Consider the following 21,658-nt stretch of genomic DNA (forward strand, 5'->3'; position numbering starts at 1 on the left):
GTTGTTCGAAGTCCCGGATGAGATCACGGGCATGATGAGGAGTCTCAAAATGGTCGAGAGGTAAATATTGATATATAGGACGATGGTATTCCGACACCGGAAGGGTTTTGGGATGCACCGGGTAGCCATCGGGTCACCGGAAGGGGTTCCGGACACCCCTGGTAGGTGTTATGGGCTTAATGGGCCAAGGGAGGGATAGGCCAGCCCATAGGGGGCTGGTGCGCCCCTCTCCCTGGCCGGCCAGCCCAAGGGAAGGAAAGGGGGAGGGCTAGCCCCTCCTGCCTTTCCCTCTCATGGGAGAAGAGAAGGGGGCGCCACCCTCCTCTGCCTTTCCCCTGCACCTATATAAGGCAGGGTTCCTCCTACTTGGGGCCCCCTTTGGCTACTCCTCCCTCCCTCCCACCTATATATATGTGGGAGGGGCGCCTAGCACACAACAGACAATTGCCTAGCCGTGTGCGGCGCCCCCTCCACCGTTTACACCCCCGATCATATTTTCGTAGTGCTTGGGCGAAGCCCTGCGGAGATAGCTTCACCATCACTGTCACCAAGCGATCGTGTTATCGGAACTCATCCACTACCTCGCCTTCTTGCTGGAGCAAGAAGGCACGGACGTCAGCGAGCTGAACATGTGCTGAACGCGGAGGTGTCGTACGTTCGGTGCTCGATCGGTTGGATCATGAAGAAAGTTCAACTACATCAAACGCATTGTGAAACGCTTCCGTTTACAGTCTACGAGGGGATGTAAACACACTGTTCCCTCTCGGTGCTATGCATCTCCTTGATAGATCCTGGGTGGGCATAGGAATTTTTTTGTTTTCATGCAACGTTCCCAACAGTGGCATCCGAGCCAGGTCTATGCATAGATGATATGCACGAGTAGAACACAAAGAGTTGTGGGCAGTGATAGTCATACTGCTTACTGATGCGGCTTGAAGCTACGTCGATATTTCCCCAAAGAGGAAGGGATGATGCAGCACAGCGGCGATAGGTATGTCCCTCAGATGTGAAACCAAGGTTATCGAACCAGTAGGAGAACCAAGCAACACAACGTAAACAGCACCTGCACACAAATAACAACTTCTCGCAACCCGACGTGTAAAAGGGGTTGTCAATCCCTTTCGAGTAGCGGCGCCCCAAGATGGGCAAACGGACGTGAATAAAATTGTAGTAGATTGATAGGTCGAACGCCAAATAAAATAAATAAGAATAAATTGCAGCAAGGTATTTTTGGTTTAATAGATCTGAAAATAAAAGCAAAGGAAAATAGATCACAAAGGCAAATAATATGAGAAGAGACCCGGGGGCCGTAGGTTTCACTAGGGGATTCTCTCGAGAAAAATAGCAAACGGTGGGTGAACAAATTACTGTTGGGAAATTGATAGAACTTCAAATACTCATGACGATATCCAGGCAATGATCATTACATAGGCATCACGTCCAAGATTAGTAGACCGACTCCTGCCTGCATCTACTACTATTACTCCACACATCAACCGCTATCCAGCATGCATCTAGTGTATTAAGTTCATGGAGAAACAGAGTAATGCAATAAGAACGATGACATGATGTAGACAAGATCTATCTATGTAGAGATAGACCCCATCGTTTTATCCTTAGTAGCAACGATACATACATGTCGGTTCCCTTTCTGTCACTGGGATCAAGCACCGTAAGATCGAACCCACTACTAAGAACCTCTTCCCATTGAAAAGATAAATAGATCAAGTTGGCCAAATAAAACCAAAATATCAAAGAAGAAATACGAGGATATAAGCAATCATGCATAAAAGAGATCAAAGAAACTCAAATAATTTCATGGATATAAAAAGATAGATCTGATCATAAACTCAAAGTTCATCGATCCCAGCAAACACATCGCAAAAGAGTTACATCACATGGATCTCCAAGAGACCATTGTATTAAGAATTCAGCGAGAGAGAGGAAGCCATCTAGCTACTAACTACGGACCCGAAGGTCTACACAGAACTACTCACGCATCATCGGAGAGGCACCAATGGAGGTGGTGAACCCCATCTGAGATGGTGTGTAGATTGGTTCTGGTGGTTCTGGACTCTGTGGCGGCTGGAATTGATTTTCGTTGACTCCCCTAGGGTTTCTGGAATATTGGGGTATTTATAGAGCAAAGAGGCGGTCTGGGGGCACACGAGGTGGGCACAACCCACCAGGGCGGGCCTGGGCCTCCTGGCGCGCCCTGGTGGGTTGTTCTCACCTCAGAGCACCCCCTCGGCGCAGCCAGGGCCCATTATGTTTCTTCTGGTCCATAAAAAATCTCCTTGTAGTTTCGTTGCATTTGGACTCCGTTTGGTATTGATTTCCTGCAATGTAAAAAACATGCAGAAAACAGCAACTCGCACTTGGCACTATGTCAATAGGTTAGAACCAAAAATGATATAAAATGACTATAAAATGATTATAAAACATCCAAGATTTATAATATGACAGCATGGAACAATAAAAAATTATAGATATGTTGGAGAATACTTCTGTAAACACAACACAAAGAAAACAGAATCTGTCAAAACAGAACAGTCTATAGTAATCTGGAACTTTCGAATACTTCTGTAACTCCAAAAATTCTGGAAAAATAGGAAGACCTGGGTAATTTTTATATTAATATTATGCAAAAAGTATTGGCATTTTATCACGTTCTGGTGATTTTTAACAATTGTTTTCGTGGGAAAAAAGTTTCTGTCTTTTTCAGCAAGATCAAACAACTATCACCCAAGAAGATCCTATAGGCTTTACTTGGCACAAACACTAATTAAAACATAAAAAGCACAATCATACCAGTAGCATAATTGTGTAAACACTCAAGAACAGAAAGCAAAAGGCAAAAATAAATTTTATTCATTGGGTTGCCTCCCAACAAGCGCTATAGTTTTACGCCCTTAGCTTGGCGTAAGGCGAGGATCTAAGTTTTGTCATCCTTGGTTCGAGATCCATAAGATGCCCTCATGATTGATTCATAAGGTGGCCTGATTTTTGTTCTAGGAAAGTGTTCCATACCCTTTCTCAAAGGAAATTGGAACTTGATATTGCCTTCTTTCATATCAATCATGGCATCGATAGTGCGTAAAAACGGTCTACCAAGAATAACTGGGCAAGACGGATTGCAATCAATATCAAGAACAATAAAATATATGGGAACATAGTTCCTATTTGCAAGAATAAGAACATCATTAATTCTTCACATAGGCTTTTTAATATTAGAATCCGCCAAGTGCAAATTCAAAGAACATGCTTCAAGATTGGTAAGACCAAGCTCATCACATAAAGATTTTGGAATAGTAGAAACAATAGCACCCAAGTCACACAAAGCAAAACACTCATAATTTTTAATATTGACTTTGATAGTAGGTTCCCACTCATCATGCAATTTTCTAGGAATTGAAACTTCTAATTCCAACTTTTCTTCCAAAGCTTTCATCATAGCATCAACAATATGTTTAGTAAAAGCTTTGTTTTGTTCATAAGCATGGGGTGAATTTATCATGGATTGCAACAAAGAAATACAATCAATCAAAGAGCAACTATCATAATTAAAGTCTTTGTAATCCAAAATAGTGGGTGCATCACTAGTTAAAGTTTTGACCTCTCCAAACCCACTTTCATCAATTTTATCAACAAGATTTTGACCCTCCGAAATATTGGGACGCCTTCTACCTAAAGTTGACTCTTCTCCAGTCCCTTTTTCATCATTCTTAATTTTACTAAACAAGGAATCCATAGAAGAAACACCAATCATTTTAAGATCTTCATCACTTTTGCGAAAGAAATCACTAGAAAACACTTTTTCAAAAAATTCTCTTTTAGCTCTAAGCATAGCTGTTCTTTTCTTACTTTCATCCATCGAAACATAAAGATCTTTAATTGATTCATCAACATTAGGCACAAAAATTTTCATCTTGAGATTTCCCACATCATGAGCAATTCTATCAACACTTCTAGATAAATCATCAATCTTATTCAACTTTTCTTCTATGGAAGTGTTGAAAACTTTTTGCATGTTGATAAATTATTTAATATTATTCTAAAGATCAGGGGTGTTCCTATTATTATCATAAGAAGGATTTCCATAGGAATTACCATAATTGTTAGAGGAATTACTAGGAAAAGGCCTAGGATTGAAATTACCTCTATAAGCATTGTTGTTGAAATTATTTCGAGAGATAAAATTCACATCAATGGCATCACTATTTTGCTCAATCAACATAGACAAAGGCATATCATTAAAATCAATAGGAGCACTTTTACTAGCAACCAATTTCATAAGAGCATCAACTTTTTTCACTCAAAGAAGAAATTTCTTCAACCCAATTAACTTTTTTACTAGTAGGAGCTCTTTCGGTATGCCATTGCGAATAATTTGCCATAATATTATCAAGAAATTTGGTGGCTTCACCCAAAGTAATTTCCATAAAAGTCCCACTCATGGCGGAATCTAAAAGATTACGAGAAACAAAATTCAACCCCGCAAAAAAATTTGTATGATCATCCAAATATTTAACCCATGAGTTGGGCAATTCCTTAGCATCATTTTCATCCTTTCCCGAGATTGTGCAACATGCTCATGTTCAAGTTGCTTGAAATTCATGATCTGGGTTCTAAGGGAAATAATTTGTGCAGGCGGAAAATACTTAGTGATAAAAGCATCTTTGCACTTATTCCAAGAATCGATACTATTGCGAGGTAAAGAACAAAACCAAATTTTAGAAGAATCACGCAAAGAAAACGGAAATAATTTCATCTTCACGACATTATTGTCCACATCTTTTTTCTTTTGCATGTCGCGTAATTCCACGAAGGTATTAAGATGGGACACGGCATCCTCATTAGGAGTACCGGAAAATTGATCTTTCATAACAAGATTCAACAAAGCAGTATTAATATCACAAGACTCCGCACTTGTGGCGGGAGGAGCAATTGGAGTGCCGATAAAATCATTGTTGTTGGTATTTGAGAAATCACACAACTTGGTGTTCTCTTGAGTCATGATGACTTCGCAACAAGATTGCACTCAAAAACAGATCCGGCAAGAAAACGGCAAACGAAAAAGAGGGGCGAATAAAACGACAAATTTTTGTGAAGTGGGGGAGAGGAAAACGAGAGGCAAATGAAAAATAATGTAAATTGCGAGGACAAGAGATTTGTGATTAGGAACCTGGTATATGTTGAAGATCCTCCCCAGCAACGGCGCCAGAAATTCCTTTTGATGCGGCTTGAAGCTACGTCGGTATTTCCCCAAAGAGGAAGGGATGATGCAGCACAACGGCGGTAGGTATTTCCCTCAGATGTACAAGGTTATCGAACCAGTAGGAGAACCAAGCAACACAACTTAAACAGCACCTGCACACAAATAACAACTTCTCGCAACCCGACGTGTAAAAGTGGTGTCAATCCCTTTCGGGTAGCGGCGCCCCAAGATGGGCAAATGGAAGTGAATGAAATTGTAGTAGATTGATAGATCGAACGCCAAATAAAATAGATAAGAATAAATTGCATCAAGGTATTTTTGTATTTTTGGTTTAATAGATCTGAAAATAAAAACAAAGGAAAATAGATCGCAAAGGCAAATAATATGAGAAGAGACCCGGGGGCCGTAGGTTTCACTAGTGGCTTCTCTCGAGAAAAATAGCAAACGGTGGATGAACAAATTACTGTTGGGCAATTGATAGAACTTCAAATACTCATGGCGATATCCAGGCAATGATCATTACATAGGCATCACGTCCAAGATTAGTAGATCGACTCCTGCCTGCATCTACTACTATTACTCCACACATCGACCACTAGCCAACATGCATCTAGTGTATTAAGTTCATGGAGAAACGGAGTAATGCAATAAGAACGATGACATGATGTAGACAAGATCTATCTATGTAGAGATAGACCCCATCGTTTTATCCTTAGTAGCAATGATACATACGTGTCAGTTCCCTTTCTATCACTGGGATCAAGCACCGTAAGATCGAACCCACTACAAAGCACCTCTTCCCATTGCAAGATAAATAGATCAAGTTGGCCAAACAAAACCCAAATATTGGAGAAGAAATACGAGGCTATAAGCAATCATGCATAAAAGAGATCAAAGAAACTCAAATACTTTCATGGATATAAAAAGTTAGATCTGATCATAAACTCAAAGTTCATCGATCCCAACAAACACACCGCAAAAGAGTTACATCATATGGATCTCCAAGAGATCATTGTATTGAGAATTCAGCGAGAGAGAGGAAGCCATCTTGCTACTAACTACGGACCCGAAGCTCTACAAAGAACTAGTCACGCATCATCGGAGAGGCACCAATGGAGGTGGTGAACCCCATCCGAGATGGTGTCTAGATTGGATCTGGTGGTTCTGGACTCTGCGGCAGCTGGAATTGATTTTTGTCAACTCCCCTAGGCTTTCTGGAATATTATGGTACTTATAGAGCAAAGAGGCGGTTTGGGGGCACCCGAGGTGGGCACAACCCACCAGGGCGCGCCTGGGCCTCCTGGCGCGCCCTGGTGGGTTGTGCTCTCCTCGGAGCACCCCCAGGTGTAGCCAGGGCCCATTATGTGTCTTCTGGTCCATAAAAAATCTCCGTGAAGTTTCGTCGCATTTCGACTCCGTTTGGTATTGATTTCCTGCGATGTAAAAAACATGCATAAAACTGCAATTGGCACTTGGCACTATGTCAATAGGTTAGTACCAAAAAATGATATAAAATGATTATAAAACATCCAAGATTGATAATATAACAACATGGAACAATCTAAAATTTTAGATACGTTGGAGACGTATCACTTACCACCAATGTCTTATTTTGATTCGGCGGTATTGTGGGATGAAGCGGCCGGACCAACCTTACATGTCCACGCACATTAGACCGGTTCCACCGAATGACATGCAACTAGTTTTGCATAAAGGTGGCTGGCGGGTGTCTGTTTCTCCTACTTTAGTTGAATCGAATTTGACTACGGCCGGTCCTTGAAGAAGGTTAAAACAGCAAACTTGATGAATCACCGTTGTGGTTTTATGCGTAGGTAAGAACGGTTCTTGGTAGAAGCCCGGCCCGTAGCAGCCACGTAAAACTTGCAACAACAAAGTAGAGGAAGTCTAACTTGTTTTTGTGGAGCATGTTGGGATGTGACATGGTCAAGATATGATTTGATATATGTTGATGTATGAGATGATCATGTTTTGTAATATCGACAACGGGCAGGAGCCTTAGGGTTGTCTCTTTATTGTATGAAGTGCAAGCACCACGTAATTGCTTTACTTTATCACTATGCGTTAGCAATAGTTGGCGTGACAACCTCGATGCAACGACACTACAATGGAGATCAAGGTCTCGAGCCGGTGATGATGGAGATCATGACGATGCTTTGGACATGGAGATCAAAAGCACAAGATGATGATGGCCATATCATGTCACATATTTTGATTGCATGTGATGTTTATCTTTTATGCATCTTATTTTGCTTAGAATGGCGGTAGCATTATAAGATGATCCCTTCACTAAATTTCAAGGTAAAAGTGTTCTCCCTGAGTATGCACCATTGCTACAGTTCGTCGTGTTGAGACACCACGTGATGATCGGGTTTGATAGACTGTACGTTCACATACAACGGGTGCAAGACAATTTTGCACACGCGAAATACTTGAGTTAAACTTGACGAGCCTAGCATGTACAGACATGGCCTCGGAACACTAGAGAACGAAAGGTCGAACGTGAATCATATAGTAGATATGATCAACATAGAGATGTTCACCATTGATGACTACCCCATCTCACGTGATGATCGGACATGGGTTAGTTGATTTGGATCACGTATCACTTAGATGACTTGAGGGATGTCTATTTAAGTGGGAGTTCATTAGTAATTTGATTAATTGAACTTAATTTATCATGAACTTAGTCTTGATAGTCTTGCAAATATATGTTGTAGATCAATAGCTCGCGTTTTAGCTCCCTTATTTTTTGCTATGTTCCCAGAGAAAACTAAGTTGAAAGATGATAGTAGCAATGATGTGGACTGGGTTCATGATCTGAGGATTATCCTCATTGCTGCACAGAAGAATTATGTCCTTGATGCACCTCTAGGTGACAAACCTGTTGCAGGAGCAGATGCAGACGTTATGACGTTTTGCAACCTTGATATGATGACTACTTGATAGTTTAGTGCGCCATGCTTTACGGCTTAGAACCGGGACTTCAAAAATGTTTTGAACGCCATGGAGCATATGAGATGTTCCAAGAGCTGAAAATTGGTATTTCAGATTCATGCCTATGTCAAGAGGTATGAGACCTCTGACAAGTACTTTGTCTACAAGATGGAGGAGAATAGCTCAGCCAGTGAGCATGTGCTCAGAATGTCTGGGTTCTACAATCGCTTGAATCAAGTGGGAGTTAATCTTCCAGATAAGATAGTGATTGACAGAGTTCTCTAGTCACTATCACCAACATACTAAAACTTCATGATGACCTATATTATGCCAGGGATGACGAAAACTATTCCCGAGCTCTTCGCGATGCTGAAATCGGCGAAGGTAGAAATCAAGAAAGAGCATCAAGTGTTGATGGTTGACAAGATCACTAGTTTCAAGTAAAAGGGCAATGGAAAGAAAGGGAACTTCAAGAAGAATGGAAAGCAAGTTGCCACTCCCATGAAGAAGCCCAAATCTATACCCAAGCCTGAAACTGAGTGCTTCTACTACAAAGGAAATGGTCACTCGAAGCGGAACTGCCCCAAATTCTTCGTGGATAAGAAGGATGGCAAACTAAACAAAGGTATATATGATATACATGTTATTAATGTGTAATTTACTAGTGTTCATAGCAACCCCTGGGTATTTGATACTGGTTCAGTTGCTAAGATTAGTAACTCAAAATAGGAGTTGCAGAATGAAGAGAGACTAGTTAAGAGAAAAGTGATGATGTGTGTTGGAAGTGATTCCAAGGTTGATACGATCACCATCGCACACTCCATCTACCTTCGGGATTAGTGTTGAACCTAAAATAAATGTCATTTGGTGTTTGCGTTAAGCATTAATATGATTAGATCATGTTTATTGCAATACGGTTATTCATTTAAGTCAGAGAATAATTGTTGTTCTGTTTACATGAATAAAACCTTCGGTGGTCATACACCCAAGGTGAATGGTTTATTGAATCTCGATCGTAGTGATACACATATTCATAATATTGATGCCAAAAGATGCAAAGTTGATAATGATGGTGCAACATACTTGTGGCACTGCCATTTAGGTCATATTGGTGTAAAGCGCATGAAGAAACTCCATGTAGATGGACTTTTGGAATCACTTGATTATGAATCATTTGATACTTGCGAACCATGCCTCATGGGCAAGATGACTAAAACTCCATTCCCCGAAAAAATGGAGCGAGCTAATGACTTATTGGAAATAATACATACCGATGTATGCAGTCCGATGAGTGTTGAAGCACACGGCGGGTATCGTTATTTTCTGACCTTCACAGATGATTTGAATAGGTATGGGTATATCTACTTATGAAACACAAGTATGAAACATTTGAGAAGTTCAAATAATTTTAGAGTGAAGTGGAGAATCATCGTAACAAGAAAATAAAATTCCTATGATCTGATCGGAGAGGCGAATATTTGAGTTACGAGTTTGGCCTTCATTTAAAACAATGTGGAATTGTTTCACAACTCACGCCACCTGGAACACCACAGCGTAATGGTGTGTCCGAACGTCATAACCGTACTTTATTAGATATGGTGCGATCTATGATGTCTCTTATCGATTTACCACTATCGTTTTGGGGTTATGCATTAGAGACAACCGCATTCACGTTAAATAGGGCACCGTCTAAATCTGTTGAGACGACACTGTATGAACTGTGGTTTGGCAAGAAACCTAAGCTGTCTGATGGTAGCTGGAACTACGTTGGTTTTTCCCTGGAGAGGGAGGGATGATGTAGCACATCAACGGTAGGTATTTCCCCCAGTTATGAAACCAAGGTATCGAACGAGTAGGAGAACCAAGCAACATAGCGTAAGCAGCACCTGCACACAAACAACAACACCTCGCAACCCGACGTGTTAAAGGGGTTGTCAATCCCTTCCGGGGTACGACGCCTCAAGATAGGCAAACGGACGTGAGATAAATTGTAGTAGATTGATAGATCAAACGCCAAATAACATAAATAGAAATAAAATGCAGCGAGGTATTTTTGTATTTTTTGATTAATAGATCTGAATAAAAATGCAAAGGAAAAGTAGACCGCAAGGCAAATATATGAGGAAGAAGACCCGGGGGCGTAGGTTTCACTAGTGGCTTCTCTTGAAAAAGATAGCAAACGGTGGGTAAACAAATTACTGTTGGGCAATTGATAGAACTTCAAATAATCATGACGATATCCAGGCAATGATCATTACATAGGCATCACATCCAAGATTAGTAGACCGACTCCTGCCTGCATCTACTACTATTACTCCACACATCGACCGCTATCCAGCATGCATCTAGTGTATTAAGTTCATGGAAAAACAGAGTAATGAAATAAGAACGATGACATGATGTAGACAAGATCTGTTTATCTATATGGCGGTAGATATAGATCTCATCTTTTTATCCTTAGTAGCAACGATACATACTGTTGGTTCCCCTTCTGTAACTGGGATCAAGCACCGTAAGATCGAACCCACTACCGGGCACCTTTTCCCATTGCAAGATAAATAGATCAAGTTGTCCAAACAAACCAAATATCGGAGAATAAATACGATGCTATAAGAGATCATGCATATAAGAGATCAAAGAAACTCAAATAACTTTCATGGATATTAAAAGATATAACTGATCATAAACTCGAAGTTCATCAGATCCCAACAAACACATCGCAAAAGAGTTACATCATATGGATCTCCAAGAGACCATTGTATTGAGAATTCAGCGAGAGAGAGAAAGCCATCTAGCTACGAAACTATGGACCCAAAGGTCTACAAAGAACTACTCACGCATCATCGGAGAGGCACCAATGGAAGTGGTGAACCCCTCCGTGATGGTGTCTAGATTGGCTCTGGTGGTTCTAGACTCTGCGGCGGCTGGATGAATATTTCGTCGACTCCCCTAGGGTTTTTGGATTTTTGGGGTATTTACAGAGCAAAGAGGCGGTCCGGGGGGCACCCGAGGTGGGCACCACCCACCAGGACGCGCCTGGGCCTCCTGGCGCGCCCTGGTGGGTTGTGCCCCCCTCGGGGCACCCCCAGGTGCAACCATCGCCCATTGCCTTCCTTCTGGCCCATAAAAAATCATCATGGAGTTTCGTGGCATTTGGACTGTGTTTGATATTGATTTCCTGCGATGTAAAAAAATGAAGAAAAAAAACAGCAACTGGCACTTGGCACTATGTCACTAGGTTAGTACCAAAAAATGATATAAAATGATTATAAAACATCCAATATTGATAATAAAACAACATGGAACAATAAAAAATTATAGATACGTTGGAGACGTATCAGCATCCCCAAGCTTAACTCCTACTCATCCTCGAGTAGGTAAGTGATAAAAACAGATTTTTTATATGGAGTGTTGTTCATCAAGTCATATCATATTCTTTTCTTTATAGCATGGACAATTGGACTTTTATGTGATACAAAGCAATAGTCTAGTTTTGACATAATAATTTGGATACTCAAGCAAATCAACAAGCAACCATGTCTTTCAAAATATCAATGCTAAAACAAGTTATCCCTAGCCCATCATGCTCAACCATTGATCCATTCATGAAAACTCCTCGAATATTAGCTACACCCAATACTTAAGTACGATCATATTGCCTCTTAGTTGGTGCTTTTGTAAGAGAAGATGGAGACTCAAAAAATTGCATAAAGTAAAGAAAGGCCCTTCGCAGAGGGAAGTTGGGATTTGTAGAGGTGCGAGAGCTCAAAGCCAAAATTTTGAGATAAAAACATTTTGGGAGGTGTATCCATCCCACCAGCGAAAACGAAGTAGAGCTACGAACACTTTCCATGCTAGATATGCCATAGGCGGTTCCCAAACAAAAAATAAAGTTTATTCCTTTTTCCACCATACTTTCACTTTCCATGGCTAGCCGTATCCATGGGTGCCTTCCATACCAACACTTTCCAAGGAATTTATTATTTGACAACATAAAGTAAATTCATTTTTGCATTTCGGGACTGGGAATCCCTAAAACCTTTGCCTTACTCTCGTGCAATGACAAGTAAATAAACACTCATCGTGAGAATAACACATCTAGCATGGAAAATATTAGCTACCCGTTACCGTTCCGCGAGCGAAAAAAATACACAAAAGAGAAGTTTATTTTGAAAATTAGAGATGTCACATACAAATTTGCTTAGAATGGCAAAAGAATACCGCATATAGGTATATATAGTGGACTCATGTGGCAAAACTGGTTTAAAGGATTTTGGATGCACAAGTAGAGATCATACTTGGTGCAAAATGATGGCTAGCAAAAAGATTGGGAAGCGACCAACCAAGAAACGAATAATTTCGTAAAGCAAGCATTAAGCATAAGTAACAACGAATAATGCACCACAAGTAGGATATAATTTTCATTGCATGATTATTGACTTTCATGCATGCATAGGGAATCACAAATCTTAACACCAATATTCTTACTAGAGCACAATTACTCATCAACATAACTCACATATCACATCATCATATCTAAAAACTATTACTAAGAATCAAGTTTATTTCGTCCAATGATCTTCATGACATTTTTTACTTTATCCTTCTTGGATATCTATCACTTTGGGACTAACTTTTATGTGTTACTTTTCATAAGCTCAAACAAATATAAGTGAAGATCGTGAGCATAACAATTTGTCTTTCTCTCAAAATAATCTAGGTGAAGCAAGAGAGAATTTCTTCAAAATTTTACTAACTCTCAAATAAATCTAAGTGAAGTAAGAGAGCATTTCTTCAAAAAATAACAAGCACACCGTGCTCAAAAAGATATATAAGTGAAGCACTAGAGCAAGTCCTAGCTCATAAAAGATTTAAGTGAAGCACAGAGAGCAATTCTAACAAGTCATGATATAATTTTGGCTCTCTCAAATAGGTGTGTCCAGAAAGGATTGATGACTTAAAACACAAAATAAAGCAAGCAAAGACACATATCATACAAGACGCTCCAAGCAAAACACATATCATGTGACGAATAAAAATATAGTCTCGAGTAAAATACCGATAGTAATTGGAAGAAAGCGGGGATGCCACTCAGGGGCATCCCCAAGCTTAGTTGGTTGCTCATTCTTCGATAATAGCTTGGGATGCCGGGGCATCCCCAAGCTTAGGCTCTTACATCCTTCCTTCATCCATCGTAAGATAACCCAAAACTTGAAAACTTCAATCACACAAAACTCAACAAAACTTTCGTGAGATCCGTTATTATAAGAAAGCAAACCACTACTATAAGTGCTGTATCAAACCAATTAATATTTTGCTTTTGTATTATATCTACTGTATTCCAACTTTTCTATTGCAAAAACTCATCAAATAAAACCATAGAGCCATCAAAATAAGCACACGACACAAAGAAAACAGAATCTGTCAAAACAGAACAGTCTGTAGAAATCTGACTTTGGCGAATACTTCTGTAACTCCAAAAATTCTGGAAAAATAGGAAGACCTGGGTAATTTTTATATTAATATTATGCAAAAAGTATTGGCATTTTATCACGTTCTGGTGATTTTTAACAATTGTTTTCGTGGGAAAAAAGTTTCTGTCTTTTTCAGCAAGATCAAACAACTATCACCCAAGAAGATCCTATAGGCTTTACTTGGCACAAACACTAATTAAAACATAAAAAGCACAATCATACCAGTAGCATAATTGTGTAAACACTCAAGAACAGAAAGCAAAAGGCAAAAATAAATTTTATTAATTGGGTTGCCTCCCAACAAGCACTATAGTTTTACGCCCTTAGCTTGGCGTAAGGCGAGGATCTAAGTTTTGTCATCCTTGGTTCGAGATCCATAAGATGCCCTCATGATTGATTCATAAGGTGGCCTGATTTTTGTTCTAGGAAAGTGTTCCATACCCTTTCTCAAAGGAAATTGGAACTTTATATTGCCTTCTTTCATATCAATACGGCATCGATAGTGCGTAAAAACGGTCTACCAAGAATAACTGGGCAAGACGGATTGCAATCAATATCAAGAACAATAAAATATATGGGAACATAGTTCCTATTTGCAAGAATAAGAACATCATTAATTCTTCACATAGGCTTTTTAATATTAGAATCCGCCAAGTGCAAATTCAAAGAACATGCTTCAAGATTGGTAAGACCAAGCTCATCACATAAAGATTTTGGAATAGTAGAAACAATAGCACCCAAGTCACACAAAGCAAAACACTCATAATTTTTAATATTGACTTTGATAGTAGGTTCCCACTCATCATGCAATTTTCTAGGAATTGAAACTTCTAATTCCAACTTTTCTTCCAAAGCTTTCATCATAGCATCAACAATATGTTTAGTAAAAGCTTTGTTTTGTTCATAAGCATGGGGTGAATTTATCATGGATTGCAACAAAGAAATACAATCAATCAAAGAGCAACTATCATAATTAAAGTCTTTGTAATCCAAAATAGTGGGTGCATCACTAGTTAAAGTTTTGACCTCTCCAAACCCACTTTCATCAATTTTATCAACAAGATTTTCACCCTCCGAAATATTGGGACGCCTTCTACCTAAAGTTGACTCTTCTCCAGTCCCTTTTTCATCATTCTTAATTTTACTAAACAAGGAATCCATAGAAGAAACACCAATCATTTTAAGATCTTCATCATTTTTGCAAGAATAATCACTAGAAAAAGCTTTTCTAAAAATTCTCTTTTAACTCTAAGCATAGTAGTTCTTTTCTTACTTTCATCCATAGAAACATAAAGAGATTTAATTGATTCATCAACTTTAGGCACAAAAATTTTCATCTTGAGATTTTCAACATCATGAGCAATTATATCAACACTTCTAGACAAATCATCAATCTTATTCAACTTTTCTTCTATGGAAGTGTTGAAAACTTTGTGTGTGTTGATAAATTCTTTAATATTATTCTCAAGATCAGAGGTATTCCTATTATTATTGTAAGATTGATTTCCAGAGGAATTACCATAATTATTAGAGGAATTACTAGGAAAAGGCCTAGGATTAAAATTACCTCTATAAGCATTGTTGTTGAAATTATTGCGAGAGATAAAATTCACATCAATGGCATCACTATTTTTCTCAATCAAAGTAGACAGAGGCATATCATTAAAATCAATAGGAGCACTTTTACTAGCAACCAATTTCATAAGAGCATCAACTTTATCACTCAAAGAAGAAATTTCTTCAACCGAATTAACTTTTTTACTAGTAGGAGCTCTTTCGGTATGCCATTGTGAATAATTTGCCATGATATTATCAAGAAATTTGGTGGCTTCACCCAAAGTAATTTCCATAAGTTCCACCCGCGGCGGAATCTAAAAGATTACGAGAAACAAAATTCAATCCCGCATAAAAAATTTGTATGATCATCCAAAGATTTAACCCATGAGTTGGGCAATTCCTTAGCATCATTTTCATCCTTTCCCAAGATTGTGCAACTTGCTCATGTTCAAGTTGCTTGAAATTCATGATCTGGGTTCTAAGGGAAATATTTTTTGCGGGCGGAAAATACTTGGTGATAAAAGCATCTTTGCATTTGTTCCAAGAATCAATACTATTGTGAGGCAAAGAAGAGAACCAAATATTTGCAGAATCACGCAAAGAGAACGGAAACAATTTCATCTTGACCACATCATTGTCCACATCTTTTTTCTTTTGTATCTCGCATAATTCCACGTAGGTATTAAGATGGGACGCGGCATCCTCATTAGGAGTACCGGAAAATTGGTCTTTCATAACAAGATTCAGCAAAGCAGTATTAATATCACAAGTCTCCGCACTAGTGGCGGGAGGAGCAAGCGGAGTGCCAACAAAATCATTGTTGTCGGTATTTGAGAAATCACATAACTTGGTGTTCTCTTGAATCATAAGTTGGCCAAACAAAACCCAAATATCGGAGAATAAATACGAGGCTATAAGAGATCATGCATATAAGAGATCAAAGAAACTCAAATAACTTTCATGGATATTAAAAGATATAACTGATCATAAACTCGAAGTTCATCAGATCCCAACAAACACACCGCAAAAGAGTTACATCATATGGATCTCCAAGAGACCAATGTATTGAGAATTCAGCGAGAGAGAGAAAGCCATCTAGCTACTAACTACGGACCCGAAGGTCTACAAAGAACTACTCATGCATCATCGTAGAGGCACCAATGGAAGTGGTGAGCCCCTCCGTGATGGTGTCTAGATTGGATCTGGTGGTTCTGGACTTTGCGGCGACTGGATGAATATTTTGTCGACTCCCCTAGGGTTTGTGGATTTTTGGGGTATTTATAGAGCAAAGAGCTGGTCCGGGGGGTACCCGAGGGCACAACCCACCAATGCACGCCTGGGCCTCCTGGCGCGCTCTGGTGGCTTGTGCCCCCTCGGGGCACCCCCCAGGTGCAACCAGGGCCCATTGCCTTCCTTCTGGCCCTAAAAAATCATCGTGGAGTTTTGTGCCATTTGGACTCCGTTTGATATTGATTTCCTGTGATGTAAAAAAACATGAAAAAAATAGCAACTGTCACTTGGCAATGTCAATAGGTTAGTACCAAAAAATGATATAAAATGACTATAAAATGATTATGAAACATCCAAGATTGATAATAAAACAACATGGAACAATCAAAAATTATAGATACGTTGGAGATGTATCACTGTCGTTTCTTAAAGTTTGGGGTTGCACTTATGTCAAAAGGCTTCAGCCTGATAAGCTCGAAACCAAATCGGAGAAGTGGTCTTCATAGGATACCCTAAGGAAACAATTGGGTACGCCTTCTACCATAGATCCGAAGGCAAGATCTTTGTTGCTAAGAATAGATCCTTTCTAGAGAAGGAGTTTTCTCTCGAAAGAAGTGAGTGGGAGGAAAATAGAACTTGATGAGGTAATTGTACATTCTCTCGAATTGGAAAGTAGCACATAAGATAAATCCGTTCCCGTGATGCCAACACCAACTAGAGAGGAAGCTAATGATGATGATCATGAAACTTCAGATCAAGTTAGTACTGGACCTCGTAGGTCGAACAGAGCATGTTCCGCACCAGAGTGGTACGGTAATCCTGTCTTGGAAGTCATGTTACTCGACCAAGGAAAACCTACGAACTATGAAGAAGCTATGATGAGCCCAGATTCCGACAAATGGCTTGAGGCCATGAAATTGAGATAGGATCCATGTATGAGAACAAAGTGTGGACTTTGGTGGACTTGCCCGATTATTGGCAAGCCATTGAGAATAAATGTATCTTCAAGAAGAAGACAGACGTTGATGGTAATGTTACCATCTACAAAGCTCGACTTGTCATGAAAGATTTTGGACAAGTTCAAGGGGTTGACTACGATGAGACTTTCTCACCCGTAGTGATGCTTATGTCTGTCTGAATCATGTTAGCAATTGCCACATTTTATGATTATGAAATTCGGCAAATCAACGTCAAAACTGCATTCCTTAATGGATATCTTAAAGAAGAGTTGTATATGATGCAATCAGAAGATTTTGTCGATCCTAAAGGTGCTAACAAAGAATGCAAGCTCCAGCGATCCATCTATGGACTGGTGCAAGCATCTTGGAGTTGTAATATATGCTTTGATGATGTGATCAAAGCTTATGGTTTTATACAGACTTAAGGTGAAGCCTGTATTTACAAGAAAGTGAGTGGGAGCTCTGAAGCATTTCTGATATTATATGTAGATGACATATTGTTGATTGGAAATGATATAGAATTTCTAGAAAGCATAAAAGGATACTTGAATAATAGTTTTTCAATGAAAGACCTCGGTGAAGCTGCTTATATATTGGGTATCAAGATTTATAGAGATAGATCAACACGCTTAATAGGACTTTCACAAAGCACATACCTTGACAAAGATTTTGAAGAAGTTCAAAATGGATCAGTCAAAGAAAGGGTTCTTGCCTGTGTTACAAGGTGTGAAGTTGAGTAAGAATCAAAACCTGACCACGGCAGAAGATAGAGAGAGAATAAAAGTCATTCCCTGTGCCTCAGCCATAGGTTCTATAAAGTATGCCATGTTGTGTACTAGACCTATTGTGTACCTTGCCATGAGTTTGGCAAGGGGGTACAATAGTGATACAGGAGTAGATCACTAGACAGCGGTCAAAATTATCCTTAGTTACCTAAAGAGGACTAAGGAAATGTTTCTCGGTTACGGAGGTGACAAAGAGTCGTCGTAAAGGGTCATGTCGATGCAAGCTTTGACACCGATCCAGATGACTCTGGGTCTCAATCTAGATACATATTAAAAGTGGGAGCAATTAGCTAGAGTAGCTCCGTGCAGATCATTGTAGACATAGAAATTTGCAAAATACGCACGGATCTGAATATGGCAGACCTGTTGACTAAACACTTTCACAAGCAAAACATGATCACACCTTAGTACTCTTTGGGTGTTAATCACATGGCAATGTGAACTAGATTATTGACTCTAGTGAACTCTTTGGGTGTTAGTCACATGGCGATGCGAACTATGGGTGTTAATCACATGGTGATGTGAACTAGATTATTGACTCTAGTGCAAGTGGGAGACTAAAGGAAATATGCCCTAGAGGCAATAATAAAGTTGTTATTTTATATTTCCATATTCATGATAAAGGATTATTATTCATGCTAGAACTTTATTGATCGGCAACTTAAATACATGTGTGAATACATAAACAAATATTGTGTCCCTAGTAAGCCTCTACTAGACTAGCTCGTTGATCAAAGATGGTTAAGGTTTCCTAGCCATAGACATGTGTTGTCATTTGATAACGGGTTCACATTATTAGGAGAATGATGTGATGGACAAGACCCATCCGTTAGCTTAGCATAATGATCGTTCAGTTTATTGCTATTGCTTTCTTCATGTCAAATACATATTCCTTCGACTATGAGATTATGCAACTCCCGGATACCGGAGGAATACCTTGTGTGCTATCAAACGTCACAATATAACTGGGTGATTATAAAGATGCTCTACAGGTATCTCCGAAGGTGTTTGTTTAGTTAGCATAGATCGAGATTAGGATTTTTCACTGCGAGTATCGGAGAGGTATCTCTGGGCCCTCTCGATAATACACATAATAAGAAGCCTTGCAAGCAAACTGACTAGTGAGTTAGTTACAGGATGATGTCTTATGGAACGAGTAAAGAGACTTGCCAGTAACAAATTGAACTAGGTATGAAGATACCGACGATCGAATCTCAGGTAAGTAACATACCGATGGACAAAGGGAATTACGTATGTTGTCATAACGGTTCGACCGATAAAGATAGTCGTAGAATATGTAGGAGCCAATATGGGCATCCAGATTCCGCTATTGGTTATTGAACGGAGAGGTGTCTCGGTCATGTCTACATAGTTCTCGAACCCGTAGGGTCCGCACGCTTAACGTTTGTTGACGATATAGTGTTATATGATTTGGTGACCGAATGTTGTTCGGAGTCCCGGATGAGATCAAGGGCATGATGAGGAGTCTCGAAATTGTCTAGAGGTAAAGATTGATATATAGGACGATGGTATTCGGACACTGGAAGGGTTTCGGGATGCATCGGGTAGCCATCGGGTCACCGGAAGGGGTTCCGAACACCCCCGGTAGGTGTTATGGGCTTAATGGGCCAAGGGAGGGAAAGACGAGCCCACAGGGGGCCGGTGCGCCCCTCTACCTAGTCGACCAGCCCAAGGGAAGGAAAGGGGGGAGGGCTAGCCCCTATTGCCTTTCCCTCTCATGGGAGAAAAGAAAAGGGGGGACGCCACCCTCCCCTGCCTTTCCCCCGCACCTATATAACGCAGGGGGCGCGCGGCTTGGGAGAGACCCTGATACGTCTCCAACGTATCTATAATTTATGAAGTATTCATTCTGTTATATTATTATAATCCAACGTGTTCTTGAGATGTCACGATCTTGATGTATCACGGGCTTTGTTAATATAGTCGGATCATATGGTGTTTTCCCCTCTCTATCTTGTATTGAATTGAGTTTTCCCTTTTGAGATTTCGCTTTATTGGATTGAATACTTTTATGGATTTGAGAGCACTTGATATATGTCTTGCATATGAATACTCGTGGTGACAATGGCGTACCGTATTGATTCACTTGATATATGTTTTTGCACTCAACTCGTGGATTCCCGAGGTGACATTGGGGTAATCTATGCATAGGGGTTGATGCACGTTCTTGTCTTTGTTCCTCCGGTAGAAATCTTGGGGCACTCTTTGAGGTTCTTGGTGTTGGATTGAGTATTATGAATCTGAAATTATTTGGTGTTATTTTAGTACGAACTCTTGGGAGGATGATCGAGAAGAATAGCTTCGAGGTGGTTTCGTACCCTACAAATAATTTCTTCTTATGTTCTCCGCTAGATAGGAAATTTGGAGTGATTCTTCATTGTTGTTTGAGGGGTGGTTATATGATCCAATTATATTAGCACTGTTGAGAGATTGCACTAGCGAAAGTACGGACCCTAGGCCTCATTTTCAAGCATTGCAATACCGTTTGTTCTCCCTTTTATCAATTGCTACCTTGCTGTTTTTATTTATTCAGATTATAAAAATATATTTCTACCATCCATATTACACTTTTATCACCATCTCTTCGCCGAACTAGTGCACCTATACAAATTACCATTGTATTTGGTGTGTTGGGGACATAAGAGACTCTTTATTATTTGGTTGCAGGGTTGTTTGAGAGAGACCATCTTCATCCTACGCCTCCCACGGATTAATAAACCTTAGGTCATCCACTTGAGGGAAAATTGCTACTGTCCTACAAAACTCTGCGCTTGGAGGCCCAACACGTGTCTACAAGAATAAAGTTGCATAGTAGACATCAAGATCTTTTCTGGCGTCGTTGCCTGAGAGGTGAGTGCTTGAAGGTATATCTTTAGATCTTGCAATTGAATCTTTTAGTTTCTTTTTTATCACTAGTTTGGTTTGTAAAAGAAAACTGAAAAATGGAATTGAGGTTGCATCATATTATTCATCTTTATAATGTCTTCCTGAAAATGATGGAAAGGAAAATTGTGCTCAACTGATAGAAGAAGAATTCAATAGAATGCTTGGTATAAATGATGAGCATGGTTGCAATGTTGTTAGTATGATTTCTTTGAATATCCATGATGCTAATGATATGCAAAGCCATAAGCTTGGGGATGCTATGTTTGATGAAGATGATATTTTTAGTCCCCCAAGATTTGATGTGCAAATTTGTTATAATGATTGCATGCCTCCTATTTATGATGATTATATTGATGAAAGTGGATTTGGAGAGGTCATGACTTTATTTAGTCATGAATCCACTATTTTGGAGGAGGTTGCAACTGACTATGACAACAAAGTTGCTATCTATGATGATTATGGTGATGACATGTATGCTATAAAGAATAATGATAACCATGAAACTTGTCATCATGATTTTAATTTTCAATCACATGATAGTTATTTTGTTGACTTTGCTTCCACTACTATTCA

The sequence above is a fragment of the Triticum aestivum genome, chromosome 4D, assembly GCF_018294505.1.
Source record: "Triticum aestivum cultivar Chinese Spring chromosome 4D, IWGSC CS RefSeq v2.1, whole genome shotgun sequence".
Lineage (NCBI taxonomy): Eukaryota > Viridiplantae > Streptophyta > Magnoliopsida > Poales > Poaceae > Triticum > Triticum aestivum.